Source organism: Mauremys mutica, chromosome 6, assembly GCF_020497125.1.
Source record: "Mauremys mutica isolate MM-2020 ecotype Southern chromosome 6, ASM2049712v1, whole genome shotgun sequence".
NCBI classification, from domain to species: domain Eukaryota; kingdom Metazoa; phylum Chordata; order Testudines; family Geoemydidae; genus Mauremys; species Mauremys mutica.
This window is the reverse complement of record NC_059077.1, coordinates 56,191,778-56,212,112: the sequence shown is the minus strand read 5'-3', so window position 1 is coordinate 56,212,112 and position 20,335 is coordinate 56,191,778. Positions and strand designations below refer to the sequence as shown.

Below are 20,335 nucleotides of genomic sequence, written 5' to 3'. Positions count from 1 at the left end.
CGGGTTTCTCTCTGTTCGAACTACTATATGGGTGCCACTCCCGGGGCATATTGGATATAGCCAGAGAAGCCTGGGAAGAGGAGCCAAATCCTGGAAGAAACATAGTTGAACATGTACTGCAGATGAGGGATTGGATAGCCCGAGTTAAGTCCATTGTATGGGAACACTTGGAGAAAGCACAGGAGACCCAACGAACCCATTATAACCACCAAGCAAAGCTTCAAAGGTTCTAACCAGGGGATCGAGTGATGGTCCTTGTGCCCACAGCAGAAAGTAAACTGTTGGCACAGTGGCAGGGACCCTACGAAGTGATTGAAGCTGTGGGAGAGGTGAACTATAAGATACGGCAGCCAGGCCGCAGGAAACTGGAGCAAATTTACCACATTAATCTTCTAAAACCTTGGCACGATTGAGAGGCATGCTTAGTCACACAGGAAACCTTTCCCCAGGAGGATAACTTACACAAGCAAGTGAGGATATCACCCAACTTGATGCCGATCCAAAAGATCGAGGCAGCTGACATGATTAATTGCAACCGAGATGTGTTCTCTACAAAACTGGGGCAGATGACTGAGACCTATCACCATATCCACACAATCTCCGGAGCCAAGGTAACATTGAGACCCTACCCTATCCCATCAGCCAAAAGAGAAGAAATCAAGGCCGAATTAAAGAAAATGTTAGAATTAGGGGTTACTGAAGAATCTTACAGTCAGTGGTCCAGTCCAATCATTCTAGTGCCTAAACCTGACGGTACCACGAGATTCTGTAATGACTTTCGCCGACTGAATGAAGTATCCCAATTTGATGCATACCCCATACCACACATGGATGAACTGGTTGATTGACTGGGTAGAGACCAATTCTTGACTACACTGGATCTGACAAAAGGATATTGGCAGATTCCCCTGACTAAAGAAGCTAAAGAAAAGACAGTGTTCTCCACCCCAGACAGGCTGTTCCAGTACACTGTCCTCCCTTTTAGGTTACATGGGGCCCTGGCCACATTCCAGCACCTGATGGATAAACTGCTGTGCCTCCATACTAGTTATGCAGCTGTGTACCTAGATGATGTCATCATCCATATGCCAGATTGGGGAACCCGCTTGGAGAAAGTTGAGGCAGTACTGCGCACCTTAAGGTGGGCTGGCCTCACTGCTAATCCCACTAAATGCATCATAGGGCTAGCAGAGCCTAGGTACCAGGGATATATTGTGGGCAGGGGCATAGCGAAGCCCCAAACGAATAAGCTAGAGGCGATTCAAAACTGGCCCCAGCTGACCCGAAAGAAGCAGGTCTGCACATTCCTAAGCATGGTAGGCTACTACCGATGTTTTATTCCCCACTTTGCCACTAGGGCTAGTCCCCTAACAGACCTGGTGAAGGCCCGAGGTCCAGACATGGTGAAGTGGACTGACGCAGCAGAGGGGGCATTCATAGACCTTCAGATGGCCCTCTGTAATGACTCCATACTCATAGCTTCGGACTTTAACAAGGAATTTATTTTACAAACAGATGCTTCCGAGGTGGAGTTGGGGGCGGTTCTGTCGCAAATGGTTGGAGAAGAATACCCGATCCTCTACCTAAGCAGAAAGCTGCTCCCAAGAGAACAGATGTATGCAGTAGTCGAAAAAGAATGCCTTGCTGTCAAATGGGCCATGGAGACACTGTGTTATTACCTCTTAGGCCGGCGATTTACTCTCATGATGGACCATGCACCCCTCCAGTGGATGCAGGGGAATAAGGAAAAGAATGTAAGGGTTACCAGGTGGTTCTTATCCCTACAACCATTCCAGTTCCGCATATGGCGCAGGGCTGGATGCCACCATGACAACGCTGATGGTCTGTCACGAGCACACTGCCCGGTGTCCCAAGTTGCCCAACCCTATGGTGTTGAGCAAAGTGGGGGAATATGTGACGGGGCAAGGCCAGATGGCTATAGTAAAGTAGTGAGGAACAGGTATGTTAGCTCCAAACTAAACAAATCCCTGGTACCATGCTCCAGGTTAATCAAGACACCTGGGGCCAATTCAAATCCTTCTAGAAAGCAGTGGAGATAGCTAGGTTGATTGGGACACCTGAAGCCAATCAAGGGCTGGCTGGAACTAGTTAAAAGCCTCCCAGTTAGTCAGTGAGGCGTGTGTGTCAGGAGCTGTAGGAGGAAGCCGCGCTGTTGGAGGAACGAAGCAGTACAAATCCATATCAGGGGCAAGGAAGGAGGCCCTGAGGTAACAGTGAAGGAGATATTGAGTGGTGGCTGCTGTGGGGAAGTGGCCCAGGGAATTGTACACATCCTATTTCCAAAAGTAGCTATCATAGCTGCTACTATTAGGGTCCTTGGGCTGGAGCCCAGAGTAGAGGGCGGGCCCAGCTCTCTCCTCCTCTCCCCGATTAATCATTGAGACTGGGAGACAACAGAGACTGTGCGAGGGAGGGTTGCTTCTCCTCACCTGCCTTTCTGGCTTATGATAAAAATGGCTCAGTAAGCTGTGACCCTTGCCTCTAGAGAGAGAAGGCTACATGGAGGGTCACAGTGAGCCCCTGAGGCTAGCAAAATCCGCCAGGAAATGCAGGACCCACAGAGACAAGGACAGAGCTTTGTCATAATACACATATAAGCACACACACTATATGTGTGTGGTTTCACACACACACACACACACAATTATTTGTACTATAGTAGCACTGAGACTGGAGCCCCATAGTGCTAGGCCCTGTACAAACACCTAGTAAGAGGCAATCCTTGCTGCAAGGATCTTACAGGCTAAATAAGACAGCCAAGGAGTGTGAGGGGGAACAGAAATGAAGTGACTTACCTAAGATCATCCAGCAGATCATTGGCAGAGCCAGACACAGAACCCAGTTTTCCTGAGTCCCAGACCAGTGCCCTATGCACTGGGTCATACTGCTTCTCACATATTATACAAATCTATATACAGAGACGTATCTCATATATCTGGGTATTAAGAAGAGAGACAAGGAAGACTAAGGGTACGTCTTCACTACCCGCTGTATCGGCGGGTAGTAATCGATTTCTCGGGGATCGATATATCGCGTCTCATCTAGACGCGATATATCGATCCCCGAACGCGCTCCTGTCGACTCCGTAACTCCACCAACCCGAACGGCGGTAGCGGAGTCGACATGGAGAGCCTCGGACATCGATCCCGCGACGTGAGGACGGTAGGTAATTCGATATAAGATACTTCGACTTCAGCTACGTTATTCACGTAGCTGAAGTTGCGTATCTTATATCGATTTTCCCCCGTAGTGTAGACCTGCCCTAAGGAGAAGTGATTGGTAAGTCCAGTAGTGATCATGAAGGAGAAGGGGTTACACAGGAAACTTTAGACTGAGGTCTTAATAAGGGCTCAGTTATGCATTGTAAGAGCATGAGCAGTATTAAGGGAAGGGGAGGAGGTAAGATGGCTGAGCAGTAGTGTTTGGAACATTATGCCTTTAAAAAGTTCTACCAGGAGAGGCATGCTTGCTACACCTTTGCACAGTGACAGACACCACTCCTATTACGGCAGCCCTAGTAGTTCAGAGAGATGGACTTATGGCCCTGCCCATGCATGCCTCCTGTGGGGCTGCTTACACTGCCACCCCTCTCTTGTACTGCACGCTCCCTGCAGCCAAGTTATAACTGCCCCATTCATACATGTAGGCAATGAGAGAATTGAAGGACTCCTTGTGTGCACGTTCTGAAACAATTATGATTTGGTCCTGTACACTGCTAACTGCTAGGGAAACAATCCCATGGAATGCGTGACAGTTTCCCCCTGAATTAGCTGGTAAACAACTTATCCAGTTTAGATCTCACTGTTGACTTGAGAAGTGATTTGTTTTGTTGAGACTCTACCTATCATGAGAAGGGCTACTTCTGTGAATGCTCCCCATTGGTAGAGCTCCTCAAGAGATAAAAACAGAGGAACCTTTCCATTGTAGCTGGGGTCAGCATTTCATCTCAGAGTGTTGAGTACCTGCACTGAACACATGGAGAGCATGGACTTCAATAAACCTTCAGCACTACTGGATATCATGGTGAAAATTATACTCCATCTTTGTGAGCTCACAAATTACGTTTCACTTTCTAGGAGAAATTAAACTGAAAAATTAGTGTTAATTTTATTTTTAATTGTTAGGACCATTCATATAATTAGGTTCAGATATTTTTATTGAACTTTTAAAAATATAAATAATGTACAGAAAAATGGACAGAAGTTGCAGAGATGGAATGTAACTGATAAGCAAGACAAAGATAGTATAAGTATCTCAGTGATATTCCAACCTTGTTTTATAAGTATATTGAAATCTAAACTCATCTTCTGCATAGATAAGTGAATGTGTTTGACACTTTGAGGTTAAATGCTTCCCTCAGATGAAATGGAAGGTTCTCTTTTGATTCAGTTATCACAGACTGTATCCCAACAGTAGGAACAGTCACAGTGGTAAGTATTCCCATGCTAGAGAAGTCCAAAAAACAAAGTCCAAACAAAGTAAAATTTTGCTTGGAAAAAATCCGATCATTGTCCTACTTGATTGGTGAAAACAAGAACGGAGGTATGGAGGCCCTTTTATGCACTTGCCCAAGAAATTATCTCGAGGGAGGCAATCTCTAATATTCCATTTGAGCATGAGGTTGTGTTCACTTGCTTAAGGACTCTATCATTCTTGAATGGGTCCATTCTTTCCTGTCAGGAATATCCCAATGGAGTGTAATAGCCATCATTATTCTGTAAACTGCACATATTTTGGGCCTCCCTCACTGGCACAAGGCATCTCAGAATATGACCTTAGGCAGATGTCATACAAATACATATTTAAGACAATTTCATATCCCCATGTTGTACATTAGGTTTTATTTTAAAATACATTAATTGTATGTATTTTAGCATTGCCATTAGGGAAGTCTAATTAGCATCCATTCAATCTTTTATTGGGGGAAAAACAGGGTAATGGTCTCCTCTTCCCTTACACAGCATGGAGAGGAACCAAAAAGTTCTCTTTTGCTTTTTACACATCAAAAACAATATGACAAAACCACACCAAAGTTAGTCCCAAATGCCAGTGTACACTATACATATTGCTGCTCTGGCTGATTTTTGGCAGCTTCTAAAGACAGACACAATAAGTGCCACTTGAGAACTCACAAACAATTTAAGAGTGGTAGCCGTGTTAGTCTGTATCAGCAAAACAATGAGGTCACAAACACCACCCTATACCAGAAACCTACTGACTGCTATACTTACCTACATGCCTCCAGCTTTCATCCAGACCACACCACACGATCCATTGTCTACAGCCAAGCTCTAAGATACAACCACATTTGCTCCAATCCCTCAGACAGAGACAAGCACCTACAGGATCTCTATCAAGCATTCTTAAAACTACAATACCCACCTGGTAAAGAAACATTGACAGAGCCAGAAGAGTATCCAAAAGTCACCTAATACAAGACAGACCCAACAAAGAAAGTAACAGAACACCACTAGCCGTCACCTACAGCCCCCAACTAAAACCTCTCCAGTGCATCATCAAGGATCTACAACCTATCCTGAAGGACGATCCCTCACTCTCACAGACCTTGGGAGACAGGCCAATCCTCACTTACAGACAGCCACCCAACCTAAAGCAAATACTCACCAGCAACTCCACACCACACAACAAAAACACCAACCCAGGAACCAAACCCTGCAACAAACCCCAGTGCCAACTCTATTCACATATCTATTCAAAGGACACCATCATAGGACCTAATCACATCAGCCACACCATTAGGGGCTCGTTTACCTGCACATCTACCAATGTGATATATGCCATCATGTGCCAGCAATGCCCCTCTGTCATGTACATTGCCCAAACCGGACAGTCTCTACACAAAAGAATAAATGGACACAAAATCTGACATCAGGAATTATAACATTCAAAAACCAGTAGGAGAACACTTCAATCTCCCTGGTCACTCAATAACAGACCTAAAAGTGGCAATTCTTTAACAAAAAACTTCAAAAACAGACTCCAATGTGAAACTGCAAAACTGGAATTAATTTTCAAACTGGATACCATCAGATTAGGCCTGAATAAAGACTGGGAGTGGTTGGGTCATTACAAAACCTAAACCTAATTTCCCCAATACTAATTTCCCCCTACTGTTACTCACACCTTCTTGACAATTGTTTGAAATGAGCCACTCTCATTACCACTTGAAAAGTTATTTTTCCTCCCTTGGGGCTAGTCTACACTTACCGTCCGGGTCGATGCGGTGAGTTCGACTTCTCTGAGTTCGAACTATCGCGTCTGATCTAGATGCGATAGTTCGAACTCCGGAAGCGCTGCGGTCGACTCCGGTACTCCACCACTGCAAAAGGCGGTGGCGGAGTCGACCTTGGAGCCGCGGACTTCGATCCCGCGGCGTCTGGACGGGTAAGTAGTTCGAACTAGGGTACTTCGAGTTCAGCTACGCTATTCACGTAGCTGAACTTGCGTACCCTAGTTCGACCCCCGCCCTTAGTGTAGACCTGCCCTTGGTATCCTGCTGTCAATTGAATTGTGTTGTTAAACTGACCTCACACTTGGTAAGGCAACTCACATCTTTTCATGTATTTATACCTGCTCCTGTATTTTCCACTCAAATAAATTTGTTAGTTTCTAAGGTGCCACAAGGACTCCTCATTGTTTTTAAACAATTGAAAAGGATACTGCCTTATTCCTATACACTACAAGAGGCCTCTTATTGTGTTTGAGACAGATGAGTGGGCATGTCAAGGGGGAAAAGATGGTTTTGTAGAGTATTTGCTCCTACCATGTAACTAACTACATGCTCTATGTGGCCATTATGTAGAAACTCACACCTGCAGAGATAAGGCAGGGGATGTGGAAATCAGCTTTTAATGTGTTATATTCCCTTGGCAACCTATCAAACATATTACAGAATTTCCACTGAAAGTTAGGGCTGCTCTGATCAGCAGTAACTTCCCCTCTGTGGAGTCTAGACACTTTAGAGAGTTATAGGAAGAAGAGAGAGGAGACAACGTGAGCACAACATCAGGGTCCAGCTTGGTACCTATGACAACCCCATGCTGCAATTGAGTTGAGACAGGTGGCAAAGACATCTCACAGACCACAGAGATCACACACACATAGTCTGAAATATCTAGGAGATGCAAGAATGTTAGTCATGCTCCCCACCTATTCTTCACAGCCACCAGCCTGCTGGTCCAAAGGGAGCGATGCATCAGACAAGCAGCTTTTCGAGAGCTACACAAGCACAGGGAGTCTGTGCTCATCTTCCCTTGTGGTTTTATTCAAGAAGGGGGAGCATGTGGCCTACAGTATGATATGAACAGAGAAGTTTAAAAGCAAAAATACATGGATAACCCTGAGGGATTTTTTCATTATTCATTTCTTTTCAAATTTACAGTTACAGCCGTCTTCTGTTTTACTTACTCTCTCTGTTGAAGCAGTTAGTTAGAAGAAAATGTCAAGGCCTAGTAAATAGCACTGTCGCAAATGTTTCCAGTGCCTTCATACTGGAATTTCACTGTTCACACTGATTCTCCAAGTGACTGTGCTGTAAGGAATTCTAGATACTTCTTTTTTTCATCATCATGCAAACATTCCCACACTCTTACCGTAGAGAGAGCATTACTCTCACTTTATTAGTTGTATTACCATAGCCCTAGTTATGGAACAGGACCCCATTGTGCACCTCAGCACTGAACAAAGAGACAGTCCCTGCCCAATGTTCTTTCTTTAGCTTTTGGTTTTTCTTGGTTTCAGCTTTTTCACTCTATCCTCTGAATATTCTTTTCTTATCTCTGACTTTAGTGGGAAACAATTTCAGGCCAGGGGGACTATCATGGGCTAGCTGCATTTCTGTCCTTTTTTGCGGTCTCTCTGAATGTATCTCCACAGATATCAGTCTTCATGCCTTTACCTATCTTGGGGTAAAATTCTCCCACTTTTACACCATGTGGGGCTATTGCATTCTGTATGTCAACTGTTCTTACCTTCCAGGTCCGACTGAGTTCAGCACCTGAGGTTCTTCTCTTTGGAAGTCTGTAACTAGTAGTGGATATAGTGATGGGGCAGCCTTCAAAAACCAAAAGTATTCTTTTTAGCAGTGCTAACAAAGCTTTCATAGAAAAGGGAGTTTCAAACAACTCATGTCTATCGCACCTAAAGTCTTGTCTTATCCCCTGATGGTGACCTAGATAGCTCTAACTTCTTCAGTTACTCCAGCTATTGCCTATGTCTCAGCCTGGCTCACCCAAACAACTAACCTCCCTTTCTTGAGAGAGTCCGTTTTTAAACCCTGTTATAGTTCTTTTGTTCTACTGTGCTTGTTGGCCTTTTCCTGTGCTGGTTCAAATCAGTATTGTAGGTTGACTGGAGCGGAGGAAACATCTTCAATGTTAATAGTCCTGGCATTGTCCCTCAATAACCCGTAAGTGTTCATGGAGAAATGGCTATCTTGAGCCATTCTCTCTTTTCCGCCCAGTTTCTCCAGACAGCCTCTATTAAACTAATCCTCAAAAGTCAGACAGTACCCATCCCAATAATCAGGTCAACATCCAGTATTCATAAAATAGTACTGAGCAGCTCCAAATCTGTCACAGAAATGACTTGATTCTCTCTTGAAATTTAGAATATTAATATTCAGGAGAATTAGCTTGATTTTACTTAATTTTTTACTCTATCTTTTTTAAACTAATGGACAGTAAGTGAATGAATTTCCCTGTATTTGCAAGATTTATCTGACTATTTCAGATTGTCTTGATCTAATATTAATATCAGAGAATGAAGGCAACTGTGGATAGTTACCCAGACCTTAGCTAAACTATTCAAACTTCTTATTTTGAAGCAGTAGTCAAGACAATGTGATCTTTCTGTTACTTACTAGTTTTGAAGTAGGCCATAAATATGAGGGCGCTTTGTCTTATGGTATTCTGGCACTTCTGTTTGGCAGAGCTGGCTGGAACCATAAGCTGATGTACAGACAGCTGAAAAATATACATTAAAAGTTGACTTTTTTGAACTTCTCACAATGGTTCAATTCAGGTCAGTTCAAGTTTTGGGTTGACTGCTCTTACAGCAGAATCATTTTGTGATTCCCATAGTTGAGGACTCTCAAAGAGTTAAAGTCTCCCATCATGATTTGGCAGCCAAAACGGTTTGTTAAGAACCAATAAATACGAAAGAGTATTTCTGGGACTAGGTTGCAGCCAGTTCTCTTCTAGCCAATAATGGATATAAATGGAAAAGTCAGAAACACAGAAGAGTTTCCCCCCTGAATCGGGACAAACCTATACAGGAAGAGACACGTATCAGCAGGGGCAGAGTGAAAAGAGAAAATATGAGAACAAATGGTATCTCCAAGTGCAACATATGACTATTGAATCACAAATGGACCATAATAGTATGCCGTGCATCACAGGAAAATAAATGAACGTAACACATCCAAATAAAACAGATTAAGGACAGGGTACGTTCACTACGATCTGGCCACAAATCTTGCATTGCAATTGGATTACTAGGCACACTACACTGACAATATCTCAAATTTTGTTTAATAAGATGAAAAGGAATATGAGTAAAAGTGATGATGGCGCTAAGCAAAACACCATAAGAAAAGATAAGATACATGCAAAGTAAGGGAAAAGGGCCTACATATAGTGGTGGCCAATAAAGTAATAATTTTCATTTGCCCCAGAGGGATGCCTGTGATAATACTGTCATTTCCTATTCTAAGTCTAGGGAGAAACTTAAGTGTTCATATAACTGTGATGTATTGAAGACTGTGTTAAAATTATAGGCTATCCCTTTAAATCCTAGGGGGTTTATTGGTCCTGCTTGCAGGTGATGGGGATCTGTGTTCCCAGCAGCCAGTCTGCAAAGAGCCAGCCAAGAGCAAGGTGGGTTGAGCTGTGCCTCTCTGCCTTAGGGAACAGTCTGCTTTATCTCTCTTTGTTTTTGGTTATTGTGTGTTAGTGTGCTGGATTTCAAGAAATAAAGTAGCATTACACTGCAACCTTCCAGCAAGAGTATTTTATGTTTTCATCTAACTTCTCTGTATGTATGCCATGAACATAACAATAACTCCCATTCATTTTAATGTGAGCTATTTACATGCATTGAGAAGCTGTATACCTCTTAATTTTTATGCAGGAACTGAAAACATATTTGTTTGCCAATGTTTTCAATTATTAATATATTAACTGGTTGCTGGTGATTGTTAATATTTTATCAATTATGTTGTAATTGTATATTGACCTAGACGTCACGAAATACTGTAAGATACACGTTTCCTTTTATGTCAGGGACAGGTTCTGCCACATGCAGGTGGAAGAGTACCTTGCTATGCTAATAGATTTCATTGAAACTGCTCGTGGAGTAAGGGTGGGAAATCAAGTCCTGATTGCCCATTGTATTGTCTACCTGGGGGTGGAGAGGCATAATTCTGCGATTCTTTTTATGTATCATTTATTTTTTTCATACTGCAAGATGCAAAATAATCGATTTAGTTAGAAAAGTGCCTTCATTTCATTCGAGGTAATCTCCCTCTTCAGAAATCTCTCATGTACTGGATATTTCACAAAACATCTATCATTATTTTAAAATATTCTAAAGGTTTTTAGATTTTTAAACAAACCCTCCACCCTCTGTGGCTTTTCCCACAGCCCTAGTGTTTATGTTCACTTTTTTTCCAAGACACCATTCTCCACTGTGAGTGATAACGTCTGGTAACTCACTGAAGTGAAACATTGCCTTATTCAGAAAAATAATTTGGGCCACTGCTATAGAAAATGAAAGCTACATTCTTTACACGAAAAAGAGCATGGGCTATGATTTCCTATATAAAGAATGCTCTTCTGCAATACATCAAACTTCTTTTCTCCTGTGTGTGCAAATGGACTCTCCTTTGTTACGTGTAAGAGGGTGTATAACTCCAGAAGAGATGGAGTTAGATGAAAAAGAGCCATTCCAAACTCTACTGATTAAAATAAATGTGCTCATAAAAAAGACAGGAGAGTAAATTACTGCATCCCCAGAACAGCAGTAACTTATACACCAACAAGTTATTTTCGAGTTTGCCAGAGGAAATAATCTGCTATCAACAAGGGGTAATTGCCTGAGCAAACTCGTCTTTACATCTCACATACACCTTGTGTAAAAAAGAGAAATACACCACATATCAATTCAGAAAAGATTTTTGAAACATTCTTTTAAAAGTTTCCTCTCTCTCAACCACCTGAAAAAGAGCATATATACACAGTTCAAAACATATCTAATCTCTGCTCTTTCCTTATCACTAAACAGTATTTTCCAACACACCACAAAATTCATAACCTAAGCAGCCTAGAGCAATATTATAAAGTGTCCATTTTAGACAGGAACAGAAATTCCAATCTGAGATTTACCTGGTGAAACAGGTTAGCTACAATACCCTTCAGGAATAAATGAAGGAACTATTAAGTAAAATACTATTTTCTGATTTTATGCTAGCATCGGGTGGCTGTAGTGCTGGGTGAATACTACCAAAAGTTTTCTGTGAATATTTACTCACATTTTTTAATTAATTATATTCAGGCATGCTCATGTCCCTTTTTATGTTCACATTGCACAGACATTCATTTGATTAAACTTTACTGGCATAGATATTCACGTAAAGCAATTTTCAAGACCTCATGCATAAATATTTGTGGAAACAGAATTTAAGATTTGCCTGTGTGTGCCTGGGTGCTGGAAATACACTACCAATCCAGGAACAGATTTACCCAACCAATCAAAACTAACCAGTTTTCAAACTCAACACAAAATATGGGTAGTTACTTCAAAGTAGAATATAATTTTGAGGAAATTGTGATCTTCTCATGAATATTTTGTAAATCAGAAAGGAGGCTACATTCATCAGATAAATTGCCTATTGTGAAGTGTCCACTCAGGTCTAAGTAGTGGGGAATGAGATTAATGCCAGTGATAATAGTGGATCCAGCTGATTATCATTATTTCAGTAAAGGATAAATATTGGTGTCAGTGGGCAGCCTCCTTCCATGTACCTCGTGGTATGGCTATGGGGCAGCCCCGCAAGTGGCCTGCTGCTCAGTTTCCCCTTTCAAGGGGGTTCTTCAGTAACTCACACACACTTGTTTCCATTCACAGCCCTTCTTAGGTTCCAGTTTATTACATTAACAAACATTCAAAATAAAAGTTCTCAGTTTCCTCCTCAAGCCCGTCTATTTAGCTCCTTATCAGGCTACTCCACAGACTTTCCTGCCTGTAGTCTCACTCCCCAAGTTTCAGGTTTCTCTCTCTCTGCAGGAGACTACTTGTTCCCAGGAGTCTCTGTGCTGTGCTTAGCTCTTCTCCCCCAATCCTCTCCCTAGTTTCCTGCTTCTCTTTATAATAGAATCACTTGATCCTTGCTCAGGTGTGCCTATTTAGCTACTATGGTTGGCCTACCCCAGGCATCTAGCCTTTAAAGGCGTAAACTACTCTATTACAATGGGATGACATTTTATTCATAAAAATAGCATCTGCCTCTCTTCTTAGTCAGCAGAGGACATCAATGTATTGATTTCCTCTACTCCATCTTTTCGACTTTTATTTAATTGAGTTCCCTTATGCCATCTCCAAAATTATCATAACCAGCCTAATCTTCCTGGTCATGGTAGCAAAATATTAAAAGAAATATAACAGAAAAGAGCTTGAACCACCCAGTTTGTATCCAGATCCAAAGTTCTTTGCACTTCCAGGATGTTCTAATTCTGGTGATTCTTCCTTTCATTATAGGGTTGCAGCCAGCAGCAAAAATCTGATCTGGATCTGAATTTTCACAAATTTGGGGAAATATAGATATGGGAGGATTCTCATCTCCTCTCCAGTCCTCACATGTTGTGGCCCTGGGGTCATAGTACTGTAAAGCGGCTGGGGTAGAATTCCCCTGGTGCAGGGATTGAGGAAGACACAGGCTGGTTTGTGAGGACCCCTTTGCAAATTCTGGTGTAGGGGATATGCCACAGTAGTGAAGCTGGATAAAGAGAGAGACATGTAAGTGGTGGAGCTCCAGTTCTTAGTGTTGCATTAATTCTGGGCTGCACTGCTGCTCAGAGGCAGTCATTGACAATTTACTATAGGGCAGCTTAAGTTACATTGGGCCCCATTCTAGTCCCTGGACCAGTCCAGACTCAAGAGGATGCAGAGGTAGCTTAAAACTATGTTAGTCCTCTAGCACCTCAGGCTGAGAGTTCAGTGCAGTGCAGATCCCACCCAGCTCCCTTACCCAAAACTATGTATAGACTATCAGCACCAATTTCAATTCACCATCTGAGAAAGCAAACTCACTCAGCACCCAATTCTGCCACCCTTATTCACATGGAGTCTTCTAATCATACTCTTCACAAATAATTCTACTGAAATAAGTGGAACTCCTTGTGGACTAAGATACCAAAAAGTGAAAGGATGGCAGAATCAGGCATTTAGAGCATGATTCCTGTCCTCAGTACAGCAAAGGAAGCTGGAAAGCAGACCTTGAAAAATCAATTCGGCAGCATTCTGGCATAAGATCAAGGATATTGTTATATAGACTAGAATAGCCGAGATTTTATTTCTGAGTTAAATGTAGAAAGTGTGTTCTAGTTTACATATATTGTTTCTGTGAAATGTGTATGTTTCATATGCATAATATTTTTAATAGTCAGGACCTTATATATTCCCTACTCTTTGGGCTACGAATAAGAATGTACATAATCCCTCAATACATAATCCCTCAGTAAGGCTACAGTTCAGTTTAAAAGACAAAGAGTCTCTCAACAATAACAAAAACTGTGGATAAAATTTGCCATTGCAACGGATATTCCAATCTTTATCAGACTGTATCGGTCAGGCACAGGAAATCCGGTTTAGAAAATGGGGCAGTCCTCCCTCAGAAGCTTGGGACAGAGTCTGATTCCATTTATATTAATTCAATGGGCATTTTACCATTCTCTCATTAAAAAAAATCATAATAGTTCCAAACCAGCATTAACATCGGTATGTTAATGATACCATAATGGTTGGGGAAACTGCTGTACAACAATGTAGTACGTATTTTTTTAAAAAGAGTTGACTTCATTTGGAGCAGGATCAGAACATGGAGCCACAGTCCATTTCAGGTATAAATGGGCACATACATTCCTCCCGTGTTCCAGGTAAAATTAACAAACCCAGCCACATTAATACAGAATCCATGGGCTAGCATTTTTTACTGCAAAAAGAAAACCACACTGGATTTTGTACCCACCAAAGTGGATTTTTGGAATGTTCCTAAAAATTATCAGTAGTGCTCAATACTGTTAGCAATTATACTAATATATCATGGATTGCTACAAACAAAAGGAAAAAAAATAGACCACCATCAATCATCTCTAGTAGAATACAAATTATTTCAGAGATAAACACATCTTAATGGAATATGCCTGGTGTATAAATGACAAGAATATTTTTGAATCAGAAAAAAGCTGGAAACTGTTTTCCAAAGTGGATCGCTAGAGGATTAAAAATGAATAATTGTTTCTATCCCACAAATGAAAGAAAAAGAATGACAAATATCATTCAACTTTTATTAGTGTAGGGCAACAATAGAGGAATGGGACCATTCACACTGAGGACTTCATTGCTGATAATTCTCAGAAGGAACAGTATGGCTTTGTTCTACAACAGCACTGAGACTGGAAAACCATAGAATTAAAACTAAAAGAACATTCTTTTCAGCTTAGTAGAGAGAAAAAATAGACTCTCTGGGTAGGGAGGAAAAATGGCCTGCATGACAAGGGTCTTCAACTATCTTTCCAAAACAGGCTTCATAAATGAAAAAAATTGCAAAATGTATTTGCTTATTTTCTTTTAGATTCAGGCGGCAAGAAAATAATAAATAAGTTGGGTTAGTTATACAGCTAAGGGCCACATTCTCCCATGGTTGGCGTGCTGCAAAGTAAAGAACACAATCACAACTTAAATAATACCTTTGTTTCCAATGTCACAACACACCACTCACAACCAACATTTTTTCCACCCTCAGCATCTGCAACAGATCAGCAAATAGCATAGAAAGACATCTACTTTGTGGGAGAAGTCAGATAATTTAAAAAGCAATCTGTATAATACTCTAACACCAGCCTAGTTTACTACAGAGAAACATCATAAGTTACAACTACCAGAGGTAGTAAGTAATAGGTTGTACTCCAAGGCCTACTCTATGATGAATCAGATTCTAGTCTTGTCAGCAGCCTTCAGAGCACATAGAGAGTCTTTGTGGGTGTCAGAGACTCCTGGGAATGCAAGAGGTGCAGACAAGTTTGCTGTGTAAATGTGCAAGCCCCACCACCCTATGTTTGATGCTCAGCAGTACATTGTCCTCCAAGAGAATTTTCATATGATTTGGCTCTGTAAAATGTGTTTTAACCACACCCATTTAGCTTGACACAATGGTTTGCCTAGATTGAAGGGCTTGCTACAGCATAACACGGCACACCAGATTTTGCACGTTCACAGATGTTTACTTCTTCCATGCTGTTTTCTGTAAAAGGGCATACATTGATTTTAAATAATATGCTAATTACTATGGCTCCTTAGAGAATAGGGAAATTTTTTAAGCAGTTATTATATATGGAATATATGATGGTATAGTATAGAATCATCCTGAGTTTGGGATGATGAATTATGGATGAGTGGCAAAGGTATGCAGGTCATCCCAAACACGTGGCAATAAATATACCATCCCTCACCATCACCTATTCTGTATTTGCTGCAAATAGTACAGAAATGCTGCTCAAGAAAAGTCAGAGAGAGTTTTATTTTCTTTTTATTGCAACTGTATTCTGTAGCTCTCTGCCAGGTACCACATTTGCCATGAGCCCAATTGTGCAGAGCTCTGATAGAGACATTAAACCTCTAAGTTGAACTAAATAGCTTTTCTATGTGTAAAAATGGGAGTTATAAATGCTGATATCTCAGGTTCTTTCATGGCAAGAAGCAAGCACTGCATCCTATTTGAAAGCAAATCACCCCCAATGCCATAGTATAAGACTTCTGTTTCTAGCCCCAAATCCTATATCTAGAAATGGTCCAGGAGTGAACTTTGCCTGTTCTAGGCCTCAGGTAGGAGTAGTTCTGTAGGTAATTTACACCTTTTGGGGAGGAAAGAGGGACATTAAGATTAAATAAAGAAACAAAAAGAGCAGCAAGATAAGAACATGTCCCATGACATTTGGATTAGTGGGCAGAGAGCTAGTGAGGTGATCAAATGTGCATGGTAAATGAATTAATCACATAGGTCTGCAATTTATTACATGAACATCGCCTTCATGCATTTGATGATACGTTTGTTACAAACTCAAAAAGTTTGACACCTGAGTAAGTTCTAGCTGTATGATCTTATAACTCTGTACAATGGGGAAAAATCTGACATTTGCATAGAGATTACAAAAGACTAAGAGTAGAAGTAAATTCAGGCGCAGCCAGGTGAGCGCACACGCGCACGCACACACACATATACACATAGTAGACCTGGGTGGAAAATGGTTTTCCTATCCTATGAAAATTTAAGATTTCAAAAAGTTTTCCCATTTCATATAAAACTGAGAACTTTTGATTTTTTTTTATTTGTTTATTTTTAAAAAGGAAAGCGCGTGTAGGACCTCAGAACAGCCCAGTGGTTAGAGCACTTATGTGGTATACAGAACACCCAAATTCTAGTCATTGCTCTGAAACAGATAGCACCACTTGATAGCATATTAGCCATTGTGGGGTGGGTCTCTCAATCTTTCCTGTTGGTTGGAGCTGTTCCATTTTGTACAAATAGTGAAATAGTAATTGGGGGGAGGGTGGGAAGGAAGAGAGAAATCACGAGCGAGAGAGAGAGAGATTCTATACCTAGTGGTTAGGGCACCTGGGATATGAGAGATGCAGGGACTTGAGTCTGTCCCAGGTTCAAGTACCTGTGCCTCCCACATCCCAGATGAGCTTCACATGCAAAAGTTTTGTTGAAACTTATACATTTCCGGAAAAGTTTTGGTTCTGATGAACCAGCATTGTCTAACGGAAAAACAGTTTGGCTGAAAAATTCCTGACCCACTCTAGTGGTCTGTTCCATTCCGTAACAGCTCATGCACTAGATTAACTCCCAGCAGGGTTCTCTGATTACATTATCATGGCTTTAAAGGGACATCATTTACATGACCTCTACACATGTGTCTCCCAGTCATCTGCCTGTACATGAGCACAGAATGTGGAAGCCAAAGAGGAAATGAAAGATGGTACTTGTGATGTCATAATTCAAATATAGCTGGTTAATTGACTTAAGACTAACTAGTCAAGAAGTAGGCTGGAAAGTCATAACACTGTAGCAACCCGACTAGAGTTTCTGTGTCTGTTGAATGCCTTGGTATTTGAAGACACCTGACCATTTATAAATTATAATTTACTAATTTCAGTTTTTTTTCAAGCTCTAACTGTAAAGCACAAATAATATCATGAACAAACTCATAAGGGTGAAGTAAACATCAAGTTATGATTTTTAAAAATATTCATACTCTGAAGAGCATTTTGCAATACAATGTCCCTGCACCAAACTATGATTTTCCATCTATTTTAAGCAAAGCAAGAGATGTAAATGAAAAAAAGAAAAATACCAATACAAGAGTTTTTATCTAGGTTCTAATCCACCTGAAATGGTTTTATCCTGAGGCTTCACAAAACCATATGAAGGGAACGAAACATGACCATACACCCATATTCCTACAGTGGGTATAGCTCGATCATAAACATATTACAAAAGTATTACCAGAGGAAAAAAATCAATGTAATAAAAATGTAAAAAATAAAACTGTGCATTAAAACAGAGATTGTCACAATGTGAGTTAAAACACCCACAGTTAAACATATACATAATATACCTTATGTATAAAAGCTATTAATTCCATTTAACAACATTCAATGAATTTATACTAAGAAATGGAATTTACAGAGATGAATAAAAAGCCCAATTACCAACTAGATTTGGGAGATTCCAGTTGGTAAATGAGGCTGTGAAATTGCCTTGTGTTAGAAGCATATTAATAGTTATGCTAGCACTTGACTAATATTTTATGGTGCAGACTGTTACCAAATTAAAACCTGTGTATGAGCTGCTAACCTGAGTTCAAAGCCAAGTTGCTGTGTCTTCACTGCTATTTTAACCCCAGTTAGCTAATGCAGGTTAGCTAAACTGAGTTAAGGATTCAGTACTTTTGCAGTAAAGACATACCCGTAGACACAATTATGGTGGCACAGAGGAAAAAGCATAGATATTTTTAGAGAGATTTCTATAAATTACCACAGAGCAGCATTTTTTTAATGTTATCTTTTACATCTAAATCTGATCTATGAAGAAAAATACTGTAAACAGGTTTACACACCTATAAAGTTCCACTGTGGCCAAACGTGCTTTAATACTTAGGCACAAAGGGGTGATGTTATGTACAAATTCTTTTATCTTGTGAATTTCAACCAAACATTAGCTTATATAATATATTACAGCTTATTCAACATATTTCACATAAACAATAATATAAAATACAAACTATTGATAATGTTACTTTAGTTATCTTTGTAATTAAAATTACTCTTTGATTGAAGATTATAATACTCTTGGTAGTTATACCATATTTCAGCTAAAAATTAAGAATATAGGCCCTGTTCCTTCAATATGATGTGCATGGGCAGAGTTCATTGATGTGAATGGGGCTCTGTGAGGATATAGGGGTCCTACATCATATTGCAGGAATTTCTAGATATGACTATTCAGCCACCTGGCAGCCTAATTTGCCCTGCCAACGGCTACTCAAAATACAAGTTCCTTTCTCAGTTAACCCTAATCTGTTATAATAAAATTCTGCATAGAACATAAACTTGCCTGATAAGGAATTATAGTATTTAAAAGAATGTGCAAACCAAAGAAAGATGAACAGCAGATAGAACAGAAAATTCAACTGAGTTTTAATATTAGCCACCTGACAGTCTCTGAATGGGACTCACAGAAAAAAGAAAATCCACCATAATGTACTGAGTCATTATTGCTAACAGAAGCATAGCTCTTCCACAGCAGCAGTAACATTGGTCTCAACTGGGGAAACACAGCAGGAGGTTCACAAAGTGTTCCTCTAGCATGCTGGGGAAATGATCCCTGGTGAATGCCCAAATGCAGTTTGAAACATCAAAAGTGCTGATAGTCAGAGCATCTGCCGCATCAGTTACAAATATGTTACAAGAATGTATATGCTCAAAGCTGCTTTATATGGAGCATATCTTCGGTATAGCCCAGAGCGGAAGAATTAAGTTGTGCAATCCTAGTTAGAAACAGAATGAATGTCCTACTACTGGGTACTGAAAGAGGTAAAATAAAACAGTGTGCAATGAACAAACAAGCTTTGGCCTTCCATAGGCCTTATCTACTTTAGAGAATAAACCCAACTCAGCCATTGGTGGCAAGCAACTGTAATACATCAGTTGACCCCCTAAGGGCAGAAACAGGGCCGTCCTTAGGATTTATGATGCCCTAGGCAGGATTATTAAACTGGTGCCCCTGTGCCTGTCTTGCTCTTAGCAACACAAACATAAGCTTACACTATTGGAAAATTTGCCACATGCATGTTATTAAAACCAGTTTAACTTAATTAAGCACACTATAGTGCTGATGGACTAGCACTAAAGAAGTAGCACTATAGAAAAAATTCTGATTTGACAGAAGGATGCAAATAATATAATTTTTTTAATTTGTCAACATTTTATTGGAAATTTATATGAAGAGGTATTGAAACAAGGATTAGTTTTTAATTAAAAGCAATCTTTCTGGCTTTTTTGGCTGCAAAATCAGTAATAGTGTCATTGTATGACAAAGACAAAGTGATGTCTTGTTTGACTGCAAGAATAGCAAGACCAGTCAAGTGTTCCTGACTCCTTCTAGAGCGGAGATAGTTTTTAATGAGCTTTAGTTTGGAGAAACTCCGTTCTCCTGATGCTACTGTTACAGGAATTGTCAGTAGAATACAAGTGGCAATGTACACATTAGGATAGATATCAACAAGTTTGCTGGTATGAGTAAACTGTACAATGTCCATTATCGATTTTGCATGTGGCAACATTGATGACAGTGTCCTCAATTCTTCATACAGTTCAAGTCCATTTAAATCAAAACGATCGCCGTGCTTCAGGAGGCTCTCTAGGTCAGGGGTCCACAACGTGGTGCCTGCGGGTGCTATGGTGCCCGCAGGGGCCTCTCAGTGCACCTGCGTACTGGCTGGCGGACAAGCATCTG

The 20,335-nt window shown here is 40.7% G+C and overlaps 1 long non-coding RNA gene across 1 annotated transcript in view; it reads right to left on the bottom strand.

Moving 5' to 3' along the window:
• The window catches only part of LOC123372802, a 103,623-nt gene that overhangs the window by 36,634 nt on the left and 46,654 nt on the right, over positions 1-20,335 (bottom strand). The window contains exons 2-3 of the long non-coding RNA XR_006580459.1: positions 8,903-9,005; positions 8,013-8,095 (exon numbers count right to left, since the gene is read on the bottom strand). This is a non-coding gene — a long non-coding RNA (uncharacterized LOC123372802). The remainder of the gene's footprint in view (positions 1-8,012; positions 8,096-8,902; positions 9,006-20,335) is intronic.